Genomic DNA, 18,617 nt, shown 5'->3' on the forward strand with positions numbered 1-18,617 from the left:
TAGCATGGTATGTGTTTCAGGTCACAGGGAGTCCCTTGGGAAGCTATTTTGGAAGGGCATCTGCTATTATTCTCCTTTTACTAATTTTCCATCTGTTCTAAGAACACTAGATCTATAAGCATTTTTGCTCTTGAAAAATAAAAGTAAACTTGCTCTTTGCATTAATGGTGCCCAGTGATGTCAGTTTTGAAAGTGTGATGGACAGTGAAAAAGTAAATTCAGTATAAATTCAGTGGTAACTTTAATTAAGAAACTTTGGTATTTACTACAGATACTAGTTGTGTACCAATAATGTGGTGAAAAGCTGTCAAACTTTCCTCAAAAGCTATGCTGTGTTTGTTCCTAAGTACAGAAGAGACGCCATTTTGAATTAATTTTGCAGCATGTTGACTTCATTGTATTTTCTTTCTTTTCTTTTTTAAATTTGGTCAAAACTTAATAGTGTCATTTAATTGGAACATTAATATTGTAGGAGAAGGCAAGGCATTCTGCAAACCTGAAGATAGTTTAAATGTAACTCTTGAGTTGGTAGGAGACTTAGTATTAATTATTTAGAGGCTTTTTGAGATTTTGTATTGAGATGTTAGTCATTGTTTAAAATGTATCATTCATAGTAATTCTTCCATTACTCACTCATTATTTATTCATCAAACTTATTTTGGGTTTCTACTATGTGCAATATATGCCTTGGTAAATAAGAATTGGTGTTTGTTTTCAGAAATCTTACAGTTTAGAAGAGGAGATAAGACGCATACGAGAAATTACATATTAGAAAGTGAGAAGTCAACAAGAGTTAAGATAGGTTAAGTAGTGGTAGTGTAGTGAGTGTTGTGGGGAAAGAGTGAAGCTCTTCTTAGGGGAAGGAAGACCATGGCAAAGGAGAAAAGGCAAGAACCTGAGGTCTGATGTAAGAACAGTAAGGAGAGGCTAGAGCTTATATAGAAGAACTGCTGTGTCTCTAACCACTGTGGTTTCTGTAAAGTGAACAATGGATTTGTGGGCTTCAGGTTCATGTTCCCTAATAACCTCAAACCCATTACAGGTGACAGGCAGGTTTCTGTGTGGCATGGTAGACATATACTCACAAGGCAGGCCTTTCACTTCATTGGGGAGTGGGCGTTGTCTGTTCCGTTCATGAAGCTGTTTCACTCTCTCTCAGTCATCGTGGAAGTAGGGTCCTTTTTTTATGATCTTCACACCTGCGACGGTCAGTTTTACCTGTCAACTTGGCTGGGCTACCTTCCCAGTTACTCAGTCAAACACATGAACTATGGTGTTGCTGTGAAGGTATAGATGTAAAGTCCATGATCAGTTGATTTTAGGTAAGGAAGATTGTCCTAGATAATCTGGGTGGGCTTGATTCGATTCATTGCAATGTCCTAAGAGCAGAATCGAGACTTCTCTGAGAGAGAAGAAATCCTGCTTGTAGACTAAAACTTCAGCCAGGGCCCTTCCTGACACCCTGTCCTGTGGATTTCAGACTTGCCTAGCCAGCTCCCATTGGTATGGAAGCCAATTCATTTCAATAAATCTCTTAATATTTATCTCCTACTGGTTCTGCTTTGCTGGTTGAACTCTGATACAATACCCAACACAAAGATTCTTTTTTTTTTATTTTAAAAAATCTTTATTTATTTTTGAGACAGAGAGAGAGAGAGAGAGAGAGAGAGAGAGAGAGAGAGAGCATGAGCAGGGAGGCAGAGAGAGAGGGAGACACAGAATTCAAAGCAGGCTCCAGGCTGTCAACACAGAGCCTGACTCAGGGCTCGAACTCACGGACCATGAGATCATGACCTGAGCCAAAGTTGGATTCCCAACTGACTGAGCCACCCAGGTGTCCCCCATTTTTTTTAATTTTTAAAAATCTTTATTTATTATTGAGAGAGAGAGAGAGAGAGAGAGAGAGAGAAAGCATGGGCAGGAGAGTGGCAAAGAGAGAGGGAGACACAGAATCTGAAGCAGGCTCCGGGCTGTCAACACAGAGCCTGATGACCAACACAAGATTCTTTTTTGTTTGTTTCTTTCTGAACATGATGCTTTTGTTTCCAAGTTTTTTTTTAAATGAAATTTATTGTCAAATTGGTTTCCATACAACACCCAGTGCTCATCCCAACAGGTGCCCTCCTCAATGCCCATCACCCACTTTCCCCTCTCCCCCACCCCCCCACCAACCCTCAGTTTATTCTCAGTATTTAAGAGTCTCTTATGGGTTGCCTCCTTCCTTCTCTGTAACTTTTTTTCCCCCCTTCCCTTCCCCCTGGTCTTCTGTTGAGTTTCTCAGGATCCACATATAAGTGAAAACATATGGTATCTGTCTTTCTCTGCCTGACTTATTTCACTTAGCATAACACTCTCCAGTTCCATCCACATTGCTACAAATGGCCAGATTTCATTCTTTCTCACTGCCAAGTAGTATTCCATTGTATATATCAACCATATCTTCTTTATCCATTCATCAGTTGATGGACATTTAGGCTCTTTCCATAATTTGGCTATTGTTGAAAGTGCTGCTGTGAACAAGTGCTGCTGTTGCTGCTGTTGAAAGTGCTGCTGTGAACAAGTGCTGCTGTGAACAAGTGCCCCCATGCATCAGCACTCCTGTATCCCTTGGGTAAATTCCCAGCAGTGCTATTGCTGCATCATAGGGTAGATCTATTTTTAATTTTTTGAGGAACCTCCACACTGTTTTCCAGAGCGGCTGCACCAGTTTGCATTCCCACCAACAGTGTAAGAGGGTTTCCATTTCTCCACATTCTCTCCAGCATCTATAGTCTCCTGATTTGTTCATTTTAGCCACTCTGACTGGCGTGAGGTGGTATCTCAGTGTGGTTTTGATTTGTATTTCCCTGATGAGGAGTAATGTTGAACATCTTTTCATGTGCCTGTTGGCATCTGGGTATCTTATTTAGAGAAGTGTCTACTCATGTTTTCTGCCCATTTCTTCACTGGATTATTTGTTTTTTGGGTGTGGAGTTTGGTGAGTTCTTTATAGATTTTGGATACTAGCTCTTTATCTGATATGTCATTTGCAAATATCTTTTCCCATTCCATCAGTTGCCTTTTAGTTTTGTTGAATGTTTCCTTTGCAGTGCAAAAGCTTTTTATCTTGATGAGGTCCCAATAGTTCATTTTTGCTTTTAATTCCCTTGCCTTTGGAGATGTGTCGAGTAAGAAATTCCTGAGGCTGAGGTCAGAGAGGTTTTTTCCTGCTTTCTCTTCTAGGGTTTTGATGGTTTTTTGTCTCACATTCAGGTCCTTCATCCATTTTGAGTTTATTTTTGTGAATGGTGTAAGAAAGTGGTCTAGTTTCAGTCTTCTGCATGTTGCTGTCCAGTTCTCCCAGCACCATTTGTTAAAGAGACTGTCTTTTTTCCATTGGATATTCTTTCCTGCTTTGTCAAAGATTAGTTGGCCATACATTTGTGGGTCCAATTCTGGAGTCTCTATTCTATTCCATTGGTTTATGTTTCTGTTTTTGTGCCAATACCATGCTGTCTTGATGATTAAAGCTTTGTAGTAGAGGCTAAAGTCTGGGATTGTGATGCCTCCCGCTTTGGTTTTCTTCTTCAATATTACTTTGGCTATTCAGGGTCTTTTGTGGTTCCATACAAATCTTAGGATTGCTTGTTCTAGCTTCCAGAAGAAAATGCTGGTGCAATTTTGATTGGGATTGTGTTGAATGCAACACAAAGATTCTTATGCTCCCTTTTCTAATTATGCTCTTTAGTTTCCTTTACTGAAAATTACTCTTTCCTACTGGTCTAAGAGATGTCAAATTCTCCAACTTTTCTTTTCCCAGGATTTATTTCTTTTTTTATACTGCGAACTCATAAACTCATGATTTGATTTTTAACAAGTTCGTTTTACTCAATTTATTTATTCTTTGCTTTCTAGTGATCATAGTTTCTAGTATGTTCTTTCTCTCTCTCTTTCATATCCATCAGTTTCTGTTTTACTCTTAGAAATTAAGTTCTACAAGGACAGTGGTCTTTGGTTCATTAATGTTTGCCAAGCACCAAGAAGGGTGCCTGGGACATAGGAGATACTAATTATGTTTCCTGAATGAATAAATTATATTTCTTTGTAAATATTCATCTTTACATTTACATGCTGCTCATACGATGATAACACCATTACATAAAACATTTATTTCTGTCTTCACTGTGGGGTTTGTTGGTGAGAAGCAGCTTTTTTGGGTAAGCAAATCTGCTTTGCAGATCCAAACTCTCCATTGGGTTTGTAATCTGAAGATCTAGACATGGAGTCAAATATAAGGTAGCTAATTACTGGCTGTAGATCTGAGCAATTCCCTCTAACTCAACCTAAACACAGGTAGCTTAACCTCTATTCATCGAATGCCTGCATTTATCTCTTAATCAGTTCTAAACTCAGAGACAGTTCAAGAGGTATATTAATTATATCACCCAAACCCTTCAACATGTATTTATGGAACAAATCTATTTTTGGTCTTTTCCGGGAATAACATGTTTTTTGAGGGGAGAACCTATTGTTGTTCCTGTTTGAAAATTTTTGTTCTAGTGGGAACTGCCAATCATAGAGTATTCAGTCCTTTTGTCCTCAAAGATGAGTGTATGACTCAAGCCAAGTTCCTCCCAAGGATTTTTTTTTTTAATTGGAACTAAGGAAAGTAAGCCTGTTCTTCTCTTGTATCAGTCTGATACATTTTATATTTTCCCTCTTTTTCATACAAGTTTAAGATAGTGATAGGCCATATTTCTGCAAAATTAGTTACGAATTTTGGAAAGGCATATGGAGGCAATTATAGAGCAATTTGGCTAAGCATGCCATTGGTCCTGTGGTAACACCAATTGAAATGAGAAACGCTTGGTTCCAAAAGACCCCAGTGCAGATTCTTATAGAATTTTCTTTATTAATGCCAAAAATATAAGAGTAGGGAAGGGAATTGTAGGGTGAGCTAGGATAAGGGTCCCTAGCTGGATTAACTTTCTTTTATTTCTTTATTTTTGTATGTTTATTTATTTTTGAGAGAGACAGGGACAGAGTGCAAGTGGGTTAGGGGCAGACAGAGAGGAAGACACAGAATCAGAAGCAGGCTCCAGGCTTTGAGCTGTAAGCACAGAGCCCGACACAGGGCTCGAACTCATAAACCATGAGATCATGACCTGACTTGAAGTCAGATGGACACAACCGACTGAGCCACCCAGGCGACCTGGCTAGATTAACTTTCTGAGTGGTTCAGATAGTAGGTAGTAAGATGTCTTTCAGTCCGGATTCTTGAAAAATGATTCAAATTGAATTATATCAGCTACTGCTTTCTGTGTTCTAGACACACCAACTCTCCCAGGTGAATAATCCTTGGTTACGATCCTTAGAAGCCTCTCTAGAATTTCCCAGTCTGGTGCTACATGGTAGTCTCTCCTCTTGGTCCTCAACTGAATCTGATACCCACTCCATGTTTCTTTAATATCAACTTCTGCAAGCCATAAACCCTGCCGGGTACAATAATATCCAAGTTCTTTTACCAGACATAATATTACTTAGTCTCTTTAGTAGTTTAAATCTTTCAAATTGTTCTCTAGTAATAAAATAGGAACGTATTTTCATTTGGGAAAACATAAAGATTTATAGTCTTTTGAAATATTGGGCTTGTCTTACTTTCATTCAATACAATATTTATCACTTTTGGTCATTAGAACAAAATGTTCATTTCAAAGAAAGTCAATACTTTTATATGCCTGTGAACATGAGGTGCTGTCAGATGTTAAAACTGATTCAAGTAGACAATAGAGTGACTAAGCAATGGGATTTTGCCCCTTATTTGAAAATCTCCCACGTGTAGAAATTTGTGATTTATGAGCCAAGCTGAAAAGGTTTATTAATCTCTCTGGTAATCAGATAATTGTAGCAAGTGTACCTTAGAACCTGGCAGAGGGATGTTTGAAATCAAGTGTAGGCAAAATCAGTGGAAAGAAAACATTAAAACCTTTCAGACATATGTAATCAAATCCGGTTTGTTCAGAACACGAAGCATAAAAGTGTCCCTCTTACGCCCTGAGGGAGACAGGCATGTACAAAGTTTGTAAGACAGACAACATAGGTGTTTCCTCTTCCACCTTGGGTAAAGGGCCAGCCATGGTGTCTCATACCGTCGAGGGATCAGGGTCCGTCGAAGCTCATGGAAGTGGACCAGGAGAAAGGCTAAGGCTGAGTGAAAATGGCTGCAATGGGAGACAGAGCAGATTGCAGTAGGGGAGGTAAAATCAGAAGCTAAGATCTGGCAAATGCTGGACTATGATAGACATGAGCAACATGTCAGGAAGGAGACATGAATCTACACATAGGACCATAGTTAGGATTTAGGTACAGAGATTTATTTTTTTAGTTACTGAAATTGTTTTGTTTTGTTACTTTTAAAGTGAAATATACATAGAGAAGAGTAAACAAATCACAAACTAAACTTCAGTGAGGTACCCCACCCATGTAACCTTGGACAAAGTCAGACAACAGAACATTACCAGCACCTCTGAAGCACCCGTCCAATATCACCCTGTACCCCGCCTCAGTCATTACTAATTTCCTCCCACCCACCATTCCCATGTTTGCTTGGTTTTGAGATGCATGTAAGTGGAAGCATTGCAGTATGTATCCTTTCATATCTGGCTCGTTTTGCTCAGCATTATGATTTTAACATCTATCCTATTGTTGCATTTAGCAGGATTTCATTCTTTTTCACTGATGCAAAATTTTCCATCATATGAATTTACAAAGATTTATCTATACTTTCTATTGATAGATATGTGGATTGTTTCCCATTTGGGATATAATACAAATGTTACTACAGTAAATATTTTGCACATTTCTTTACTATACCTGCATGTGTTCCTGTGGGCTGAGTCATGAGGGTATGCATAGGACAACTTTAGTAGATTTTGTCAGAGTTTCCAAATAGCTTGTATCAATTATTCTCTCTCCACTAGTTGTGATTGTCAGCTCCTATTGTCCCACAACCTTGTCAACACTTGGGATTGTCAGACCTTGTATTTTTAGCCCACTGTGCGTACTATGCTATGTCCTTAAGGTTTTAATTTGTTCTTCCATAACTATGAATGAGGCTGAACATCTTTCCATACACTTATTCACAAAGAATATCCTCTTTGGTGAAATGCCTATTCAAATTTCTTCATGATTTTTCTATTGGATCGAGTTTTTTTTCTTGTTATTTTGAAAGCATTTGCTACAGACTCTACATGTAAAACCTTTATTAGTCTCGGGTTCCACATATCGTGTTCCCTCATGTTCCTGAAGTTGCACTGTCTTGATGCCTTTTGATAAACATTTTTCTTTATTTTAATGGTGTCCAGTTTATCAGTCTTTTCTGTCTTGGTTAATATTTTTTGTGTCCCACCTAAGGAAAGTTTTTCCATCTCAAGATATTGGAGTTTTATTGTTTGCTTTTCACATTTAGACCTAAATTCATCTAGAATTTACATTTATATGTAGTTAAAGGTTGGGGACAAGTTTAATTTTTTTCTCATATAGATATCCAATTGACCCAGAATCATTATTGACAAGATTGTCTTTTCCAAAAGGAAAAAAAAAAGTTGTCTCTTCCTACTGTTCTGCCATGTCACATGTGTTAAAAATCAAGAGTCCACATTGTCTGGATATTTTGCTGGACTCTATTCTGCCCTACAGACATATTAATCTATCCTGATGTCAATGCCACTCTGTCTTAATTACTGAACTTTTATAGTATGTACTCATAGCTAGGTAAATTCTCCCACTTTATTCATACTCTTTAAGATTGCCTTAACTATTCTTGGTCCTTTGTGTTTCAATGAAAATATTAGAATTTGATGACAAATTTATGCAAAAAAAACCCCAAACCACCAAAACTGTCAGTGCTTGTATTAGGATTGCTTTGAATCTGTATATCAGCTAGGTAGAATTAACATCTTTAGTATTGTCTTTCAGTATATAACATGACATATCCTCTCATTTGTTTGGGTCCTGTTTAATTTCTCTCAAAAGTGTTTTATAATTTCCTAGTTTGAAGTTTTGAGCATATTTGGTCAGATTTACTCCCAAATATTTTTTCTTGAACTTTTTATTCTTATATGTATTTCTTGAACTCATACAGAAAAATACATACATTGTAAGTGTGTGCAGCTTTGGGAATTTTCACAAATCAAATACAACTGGGTAGCCAGCACTCGGATCAAGGAATGGAATATTTCCAGTACCTTAGATGCCTACATTGTGCCCCCTTTCCATGACCAAGCCCCTAGAGGGAAACACTACCCTCATTTTTAACACCATACATTAATTTTACCCTTTTAAAAAACTTGATATAAATAGAATCCTACAGGACAAAATCTTTTGCTCAATATTATGTTCATGAGTCATCAGTATTATTGCAAGTAGTTGGAATATGTTTATTCACATTGCTGAACAGTATTCCACAGTATGAATATAAAAATGCTTTCTGTTCATTCTGCTACTGGTTAGCATTTGGATAGATTTTCAATTTTGGCTATCATGAATAGTGCTATCATTTCTTGTACATGTCGTCTTTAATTTTTCTTTAAGTTTTTAAATGTTTGTTTATATTTTGAGACAGAGAGAGAGAGAGAGAGCATGAGGGGCAGGGGAGGTACAGAGAGAGACAGAGACTGAATCTGAAGCAGGCTCCAGGCTCTGAGCTGTCAGCAAAAAGCCTAACGTGGGGCTTGAACTCATCATCTGAGAGATCATGACCTGAGCCAAAGTCAGATGCCTAACTGGCTGAGCCACCCAGGCATGCCTTTACATTTTTTTTAATGTTTATTTAGTTTTGAGAAAGAGAGAGACAGAGAGAGACAGAGCTTGAGCAGGGGAGGAGCACAGAGAGAGGGAGACACAGGCTCTGAAGCAGGCTCCAGGCTCTGAGCTGTCAGCACAGAGCCTGACTCAGGACTGGAACTCACAAACTGCGAGATCATGACCTGAGCCGAAGTTGGATGCTTAACCGACTGAACCACCCAGGTGCCCCTTCATTTTGATTTCTAATTCTATTTCCCTGATGTCTAATAAAGTGGGGCATTTGGGGTCACTTTCATATCTATTATGTGAAGTACCAGTCAAGCCTTTTGCTTCCTGGACTCCTTGTTAAAAATTGGGTTTGTCTGTGTTTTTATTTATTAATTTGCATGTATTTTAAAATGTATATTTTGCATATCAGTCCTTTGCTGGATATATGCATTACAAATATTTTCTTCTGCTATGTGAATTACCTTTCACTCTGTTAATTGTGTCTTGATGAACAGAAGTTCTTTACTGTCATACGGTCAAAAATTTTTAAATTTTTCCTTCTAGCTCAGTGCTTTTTGTGCCCTATTTAAGAAAACATTGCCTACACTGAGGCCATGAAGATATTCTCTGGTGTTTTTGTTTAAAACTTTATTGTTTTACCTTTCACATTTAGATCTGTAATCCATGTAGAGGTAGATGTCAGATTGCTCTTTTTTCTTATCTGTGTCCAATTGACCCAGCAGCATTTATTGAAACACTTATCTTTTCCCCTCTGTACTGCAGAGTTACCTATGGCATCAAGCAGGTGGTTGCATACGTGTGGTTCCTTTTCTGGATTCGGTGCAGTTCCATGCTTGTACCAATTTGATACTTTTTACTTCCATATCTTCAAAACAGGTCTTTAACATGTGGTATGTCTAGCCTTCTCTAGCCTTGTTGTTCTCTAAAATTATCTGTACTTGGGGGCACCTGGGTGGCTCAGTTGGTTAGGTGTCCAACTTTGGCTCAGGTCATGATCTCACGGTTCATGAGTTCAAGCCCCACATCGGGCTCTGTGCTGACAGCTCGGAGCCTGGAGCCTGCTTCAGATTCTGTGTTTCCTTCTCTCTCTGCCCCACCCACTCACATTCTGTCTCTCTCTGTCTCTTAAAAATAAATAAACGTTAAAAAAATTAAGAAAAAAGGTCTGTACTTGGCACATTGCATTCCCATATAAATTTTAGAATAAAATAATAAGTTTCAGTGAAATCCTACTGGGTTTTGATTAACTCTATTGCATTAGTTATCTATTTGCTGCCTAGCAAAATATAAATTATCCCAAACTTAGTGGTTTAAAACAATAACATTTATTATCTCAGAGTTTCTGTGGATCAGAAATTTGGGCATGGCTTAGCTGGATTCTTTGGTTCAGGGTCTCTCACAGGCTGGGGCTGTAGTCATTTCAAAGCTCAACTTGGGGAGAATCTACTTTTAACCTTGCTCGTGATGGTTGGTTATGTGGGCCTCTCTAAGATGGCGGATTGTTTCATCAAAACGTGCAGCTGAGAAGGCAATAGAGAGAAAATACCAGCAAGATAGAAGTCACTGTCTTTTTTAACCTTTATGGAAGTGACATCCCATCAGTTTTCAATAGAATATTTTTATTTTACTATGGTAAAAAACATATAACATAAAATTTACCATCTTAACCATTTTTAAGTGTATAGTTCAGTAGTGCTCAGTATAGTCACATTGTTTTATAACATATTTCTGGAACTTTTTCATCCTACAACATTGAAATGGTATACCTTTTAATAAAATTTTTTTAATGTTTGTTTATTTTTGAGATTAGCTGACTGAGCCACCCAGGTACCTTGAAACTCTTAAACACTAATTCTGCAACTCTAGGTAACCACTCTTCTACTTTCTTTTTCTATAATTTTGATTGTTTTAAACATTTCATATGAATAGAATCATACAATATTCGTCCTTTTGTGACCAATTTACATCAGTTTTGCTATATTACATTCATCAGACACAAGTCACTAGGCTAAGGTCTCCATCAGGGGGAGGTAGAAATAGTAGAAAGTAGAAATAGTAGGAGATGTGAATTATGGGGATCGCTGTTGTTAAGTTTAAGCATTTTTTGTATATACTGAATTCTAGACCTTAATCCAATGTACAATTTGCAAATATTTTATCCCATTATGTGCAATGTCTTTTCACTTTCTTTTTACTATTCTTTTATGTACAAAAGTTTTTAGTTTTGATGAATTCCAATTTATCTATTTTTTCTTTTGTTGCTTGTGCTTTTGATATCACATCTAAGAGTCCATTACAAATCCAAGGTCATGAAAATTTACCCTTATGTTTTTTTTTAAAAGTTTTCTGATTTGAGCTCTTATATTTAGGTCATTGATCCAGGTCGATTTAATTTTTTTACATGGTGTGAGTAGGGGTCTGACTTCATCCCTTTGCATGTGGCTATCCTGTTGGTCCAGCACCAACTGATGAAGAGGCTTTTCTTACCCCATTGATTAGTGTTGGTATCTGTGTTGAATATCAATTAGCCATAAATGTATGAAGTTATTTCTGAACTCATATTGCTTTATGTGCCTATCCTCATGCCAGTATCACACTGTCTTAATTATTATAGCTTTATACGAAGTTTTGAAATTGGAAGATGTAGACCTTCCAACTTTGATCTTCTTTCATAAGATTGTTTCATTTGCTGTTAAGTACATTGTACTACCATTTCAATATGAAGGTCATATTTTCCATTTGTGCAAAAAAAAAAAAAGGCCATTGGAATTTTGATAGGCATTGCATTAAATCTGTAGATTGCTTTGGGTAGCGTTGACTTTTTAACAATATTAAATCTTCCAATTCATGAACATGGGATATCTTTCCATTTATTTAGGTCTTCTCTAATTTCTTTCAGTAATGTTTTGTAATTTTCTGAGTATAAGTCTTCCACCTTCTTGACTAAATTTATACCTAGGTGTTTTATTCCTTTGGGCACCACTGTAAATGGAATTATTTTCTTTTGAATTGTTCATTGCTGGTGAAACTTTTGGCTTTTGAGTCTCTTGAGATTTCTGCTCAATTCTGAGACTCTCATCTACAACCTCCAGAGTTGTCAGATGCCTCTAAAGGAGCGTGGTACAAATGCTGGTCTTAACTCTTTGAATTTTCCTCATCTCCTGGATTTTGGCTTCACAATTATACACTTATATGATAGAAAAAATATGTTGTTAGGTAGAACATAGGCCTCATAATGTTTGGTTGAGTCAACTAGAGTTCACAGTACAAGGCCAGACAGAGATAATACATGTTTTAAAGGTGAGAAAGAGCAGATAAAACTGCAACGTCCTTGGGGCACCTGGGTGGCTCAGTGGGTTGAGGGCCTGACTTTGGCTCAGGTCATGATCTCACTGCTTGTGAGTTCAAACCCCACGTTGGGCTCTGTGTTGACAGCTGGGAGCCTGGAGCCAGGTTTGGATTCTGTGTCTCCCTCTTTCTCTGCCCCTCCCCTATTTGCATTCTCTCTCTCTCTCTCAAAAATAAATAAACATTAAAAAAAAAGAACAGCAACCAGTCCCGACTTTGCCCCTCTCTGTGTCTCACTGACAAATTGTCAATTGTGTCAGTTTTGCTACCTGAGTGGAAATGATTAAGGCTATCCATAGTGTGCTTTTGTAGATTAATGGAGATAAACTGAGTACAGCTCTGAGTACAGTACATGGCAACTGTCATTCCTAATTGTGATACTAGAGAAGGGAATTACTGAGGATGAGTTGGTAAAACTCTCAGTAGGGTTATTAGATCTAACTTGGTATCTAGTCTTATTATTTCATAAGTATGCCTATATATCCTAAAGAATTTAGCATTTAGCAGATTAACCTAACAAGATTAAAAAAATTTTTTAATATTTATTTATTTTTCAGAGAGAGACAGAGTGTGAGCAGGGGAGGAGCAGAGACAGAGGGAGACACAGAATCTGAAGCAGACTCCAGGCCCTGAGCTGTCAGCACAGAGCCCGACACGGGGCTCGAACCCATGAACCATGAGATCATGACCTGAGCCGAAGCTGGAGGCTCAACTGACTGAGCCACCCAGGCGCCCCCTACCAAGATTTTTAAATTAAAAAGGGTAATGCTTAATTAAAAATATTAAATTTTCTAGCATTCTAAAATTTTCCTATTGAACACAGATAAATATAGCAAATCTTAACCGCACACTGGAATTAGTGTCAAATTAGAGACATCCATAAAAAGTGCTCTATAAATAGCAACAAATATTAAAAAGAGGAAATGGGAAAAAATAAGGGGAAACATTAGCAATTGAACATATAAATGTGGGTCATGTCTTAATTATATGTGATTTTTAAATTTCTTGCAGATATGTCGCACACTGATGCATGAGAAATTAAGAAATAAAATAGGCAAACTGGAACCCTACTTTTAACCATTAGATATAGGCATATCTTTAAAAACTTTCATTTATTAAACTACATTGATGAAGACTAAAATTCAAAAAGTGATGGTTTTATTTATATCCTACTTCTGTGAGTTTTTCCTATCCCTAACTTTTGCCAGCTGTTATAGAAAAGTCTGTCACTTATCATATGAGGAAAGAGAGGGCAGATGGATTTTCTAATATACATCACTACTGGTGAAAACAACTTTCATCCGATGCTAATAGTGGGTTATTATCCCTATTTTCTTTTATGAGGGATAGCACTTCACTTTTTTCATTGCTTTAACTACCAACCTTTTGAATAACCATTGATATGATTAAATGACTTACTGACAATTTGGGCCAACAAAATAATGAAAGTGTGTGTCAGCCGCTGAATATTTTTGCTCAATAATCTGATATTAATTATTGAAAAATTGAGGAAAATTGAAGTCTTTAAAATTTTTTTTTGTGAATTTATTATTGAAGTTTAAAAAATATTTTAAAAGGTTAAGGCAAGTTCTCAAGTTCTCAAGTTTATTTGAGATTTTGTTATTATTACCAGGAAATAAGAAGGTGTTTCGGTGGCCAAATGAGTTTCAGAAATATTGGGAATTCAACCAAGGTTATCTGATTTCTTTACTTCAGGACAGTGAAAAATCTTTAATGTGATCATGCCCATTGTGAATCTCCAGGAAAGTGAGTTTGGTCTAGGATTTATCAAGTATCTGTTCCCAGAACCACAGAGTTTATTTCTCACCTCGTTTCTTTGGAACACTCATGGGGCGAGAAATTTAGATTAGTAGTCATTTGCAAATGGATCCACTTCAAAACTTTTATCCTTCATGCTCTGAGAAAATGTTATTTAGAAATTGAAATGTGATTTACTTTTATCTGTAAGATACAATTGTTTCTTGAAAACTCACACCTCAGAATCAGTAAGAGATTTGACGTCAATCAGTAATGACATGTCTTAGCCCCTTTGGGCTGCTATAACAAAATACCACAGATGGGGTAGCTTAAACAACAGGAATTTATTCCTCAGACTTCTAGGCTGGGATGCCCAAGATCAAGGTGCTGGCAGATTCCTTTCCTGATGAGAGCTCTCTTCCTGGCTTGCAGATGACTGCCTTCTTGCTGTGTCTTCACAAGGTGGGGAGCTCTCTCTGTCCCTCTGTCTCTGTCCTTCTGATGTCTCTTTTTCTGAGGGCACTAATCCCATCACAAGGGCTTCACTGTCATGACCTAATTGCATCTTTTTTTTCAACGTTTTTTTTTTTTTTTTTTTTTTTATTTATTTTTGGGACAGAGAGAGACAGAGCATGAATGGGGGAGGGGCAGAGAGAGAGGGAGGCACAGAAGTGGAAACAGGCTCCAGGCTCTGAGCCATCAGCCCAGAGCCTGACGCGGGGCTCGAACTCACGGACGGGGCTCGAACTCACGGACCGCGAGATCGTGACCTGGCTGAAGTCGGACGCTTAACCGACTGCGCCACCCAGGCGCCCCATGACCTAATTGCATCTTAAAGGCCCTGCCCTCCAAGTGCGATCACATTGAGGTTAGGGTTTCAACATATGAACTTTAGGACACAATTCAGTCCCTAACAAAGGACCTCCTAAAAAAGTATTTTTGGTGGGTGTTAGTTATGGCTCTTTGGATAGCAACTAACAAACAACAACTTGAGATACATTAAAGTAAAAGGGAGGGATTTATATAATAATAACACAGTTATTGTCTAGAACCCAAGGGTGAAAATGCAGCTGGGTATCAGGAATGTCTAGAACACTGGCTGCTAATAGGAAAACAGTGTGAGCTGGGAGTGTAGGGCACATAATAATTTTAATCTTTCCAGTAGCCAGATTAGAAAAGTAGAGAGAAACAGATGAATTTAACTTTAATAATATATTTTATTTAGCCAAAAATATAAAAAATGTTGCTACAATGTGTAATCAGCATAATCATGCTAATGAGATATTTTATTTTACTTTTTTGTACTACGTCTTTGAAATCTAGTGTGTGTTATACACTTAACAGTACTTCTTCATTTGAACTAGTCACATGTCAAGTCTCATGAAGCCCCATGTGGCTAGAGACTGCCATATTGGACAGTGAAGATTTAGAACAAAGAGTGAGAAGGATTTAGGGAATCCTTGTAGTTCTCTCTCAGGAGATTAAAATTTCAGAGCAATTTATTTTGGTGAAGCCATTTTACGTTTATTGAAACCCTGTTGAAGAGGCAAAGAGTGTCACGCAAAATTTAAAACTAAATTTACTGAGGGGAGCGTGGGTGGCTCAGTCAGTTAAGCATCTGACTCTTGATTTCAGCTCAGGTCATGATCTCACCATTGTGAGACTGAACCCCATGTCAGTGAGCACTGCACTGAGCATGGAGCCTACTTAAGATTCTCTCTCTCTTCCCCTCTGCCCCTCCCCTGCTCATGCGTGCATGCATGTGCTCTCTCCAAAAATAAAATAAAATAAAATAAATTTACTTATATGTTATTTTCAGAAATTACACTTCAAATACAAGGACAAAGTTTGAAAAAATAAAAACAGAAAAAGATGTATTAGGCCAATACTAATTAAAAACAAATAAAATGAAACAGGCATTAAAGGAATAAAGAGGTGCCCCATACAATGATAACATTTTCAATTCACCAAGAAAAATAGAGCAGTCCCAAACTATGTCCATAATACAGCTTAAAAACATATAAGGTGGAGATTAGTGGAACCAAGAAATGCACAAAACACGTGTTTTCATGGAATATTTTTAGATCCTTTCCATGGAGATTGATAAACGAAGCAAAAAAACTACTAGGGCTATAGAATATTTAAATAATGCAATCAAAGAACAGTCTTAATTAAATGGACATATATAGAGGTTTGTGCTCAATAATTAGAGAATGCACATTTTTTCAAACACAGCACATTTTAAAAAGGAGCTACATACTATGGTGCAGACTAAGTCTCAGTATAACTTAAGAAGTATTATACAGAATATGTTTTCTTACTCCAATGCAATTCAGGAAAAAATAAGTAATAAAAAGAACTAAAAGGAAGTATGCATTTGAAAATATAAATTAGTTCCAAAACTCTTTCCGTATGCACCCAGAAGTGAGGTTGCTAGATCAAGTAATAGTTCTATTATTAGTTTCTGAGGAGCAACCATATTGTTTTCCATAGTGTTAGCACCATTTTACATTCCCACCCTTGTCAACTCTTATTATTTTCTGTGTTTTCGGTAGTAGCCATCCTAATGGGTGTGAGGTGGTTAGGTAGATTTTTAAATCCATGAAATTCAATAGACCTCAGCCAATATTAAGCTTTCATTGACTTCTAAATTAAATGTCTTCTCAAAGCATCACATCATGAGAACACCTAGTCTAAGTGGCCAGTAGTCTACCAAGTCTGTGAGAGCAGGGATCACACCCTAGCATAAGCCTAGTGCAGTGCCCAGCAGAGGTCCAGCATGTGGTAGAGCCTAAGGCATATCTGTTGAGTGAAGGGTGTGTTTCTATTGACAATGAGATTGGGAGTGAATGATGTGGTGCAGTTTAACATCCATGGATGCCAGTGTCAAATGTGCGATTACTGTGAGCCTAGGGCTCAAGGAATCCTCTGTCTGTCTTTAGCAGCAGGTTTGAAGTGAATGCTTGCCTTGCCTTGTTGGCTAGCATCAGTTGGTCTTAGACCTCAATGAACAGGCCCTGGGGGGCTAAGTTGGTTAAACCTTGGTTTCAGCTCAAGTCATGACCTCATGGTTCATGAGATAGAGCCCCATGTTGGGGTTCATGAGATAGAGCCCCATGTTGGGCTTCGTGCTGACTGTGCTGAGCCTGCTTGGGATTCTCTCTGCCCCTGCCTCTCTCGTGCCCTTTTTTTCTCTCAAAATATTTTTTTATATTAAATATAATTTATTGTCAGATTGGTTCCCATACAACACCCAGTGCTCATCCCAACAGGTACCCTCCTCAATGCCCATCAAAATAAATAAATAAATAAATAAATAAATAAATAAATAAATAAAACCAAACAAACAAATGATCCAATCATTCCAATGCCTTCGTGTGTAAAATGAAATTATAATACTTATTTGAGGAGATTGTCAAGAATTTAAATGAGGTAATGTATGTAAAGTGCAGTGTATGTGTGTGGAGACATTATTATAAATACGTTTTAATTAATTACACTTTTTCCTTTGATGCGTGGCTTTTTTTTTTTTTCATTAGTAGGAAGGTCCCTGCATTAAAATCCATTAATAAAGTATAAAAAACGAAGATTTCTCTGAAGACTGGTTAACATTTTTCTCTTGATTACTTCATTGGAATTACTTTGAGCAGAGGAGGAAAATCTAACACTGATGTGCTACTTTGTAATCTACGTTACACCAACTAAAGAATGGGTGACATTGCCACATTTTATCTGTGCTCAGATAAAGAGGTGAACTAAGGAGTCAATGTCTGATCTCTTTCATTATGTAAGTCCTTGATCACTGTGATGGAGTTTACATGCACTGCCCTCAACTGTAATAAGCATAATTATGTCTGCTAACAAAATCATTAGTGGGCATTCCTCTGAAAGGTTCTGAAGCAGTGAAGAAATCAGATTTTGCTGGTGAACATTCCAAAATTCAAAGATATTTCATGTCTCAGGGAAGCCTTTATTCTCATGGTTTATTTGATTTTTTCATGTTTATTTATTTATTTTGAGAGAGAGAGAGAGAGGGAGAGAGAGCACAGGCACATGCTGGGGGAGGGGAGCTCCACACTCAGCATGGAGCCTGGCAGGGGTCTCAATCCCATGACCGCAGGATCATGGCCTGAGTTGAAATCAAAAGTCAGATGCTCAACTGATTGAGCCACCCAGGTGCCCCTTTAACCTCATGGTTTAAATTTGGATTTCCTTGACGGTGGTTTCTTTAATACCTTTGGCACCAGATTAAATGCAGGTTAGTATGTGTTACTAAACTGTAGAATAGGTTACTGAACATGTGGAATATGTTTTTTTTTTCACCTACAATAACACCATCCATTAGAAATTTCTGTATTGGTGGAAATGTTCTGTAATTTTATACCATCTGATAGAGTGGTCACTAGCTGCATGTAGCTATTGAACACTTGAAATGTGGCTAGTGTGGCCGAGAAAGTGAATTTTTAATTTTATTTAATTACTTAGCATTTAAACCAAAATGGCCACATGTGGCTAGTGACTGTCCTCTTGGACAGCCGGACACCATAACCCAGTACAACTTTAGGAAAATGAGATGCTGTACAACCATGTGAGATATATTAGCAAATGGCTTAAGTTGGATAAACTTATTTGTACCCCTCATTCTGCCTTTTGTTTGTTTGTTTGTTTCAGTTTTAGTTTCAATATAATGAGGGAAAAATGTTATTCTACGTTTTTCT

Source organism: Neofelis nebulosa, chromosome 1 (assembly GCF_028018385.1).
Source record: "Neofelis nebulosa isolate mNeoNeb1 chromosome 1, mNeoNeb1.pri, whole genome shotgun sequence".
In the NCBI taxonomy this organism is placed as follows: Eukaryota; Metazoa; Chordata; class Mammalia; order Carnivora; family Felidae; genus Neofelis; species Neofelis nebulosa.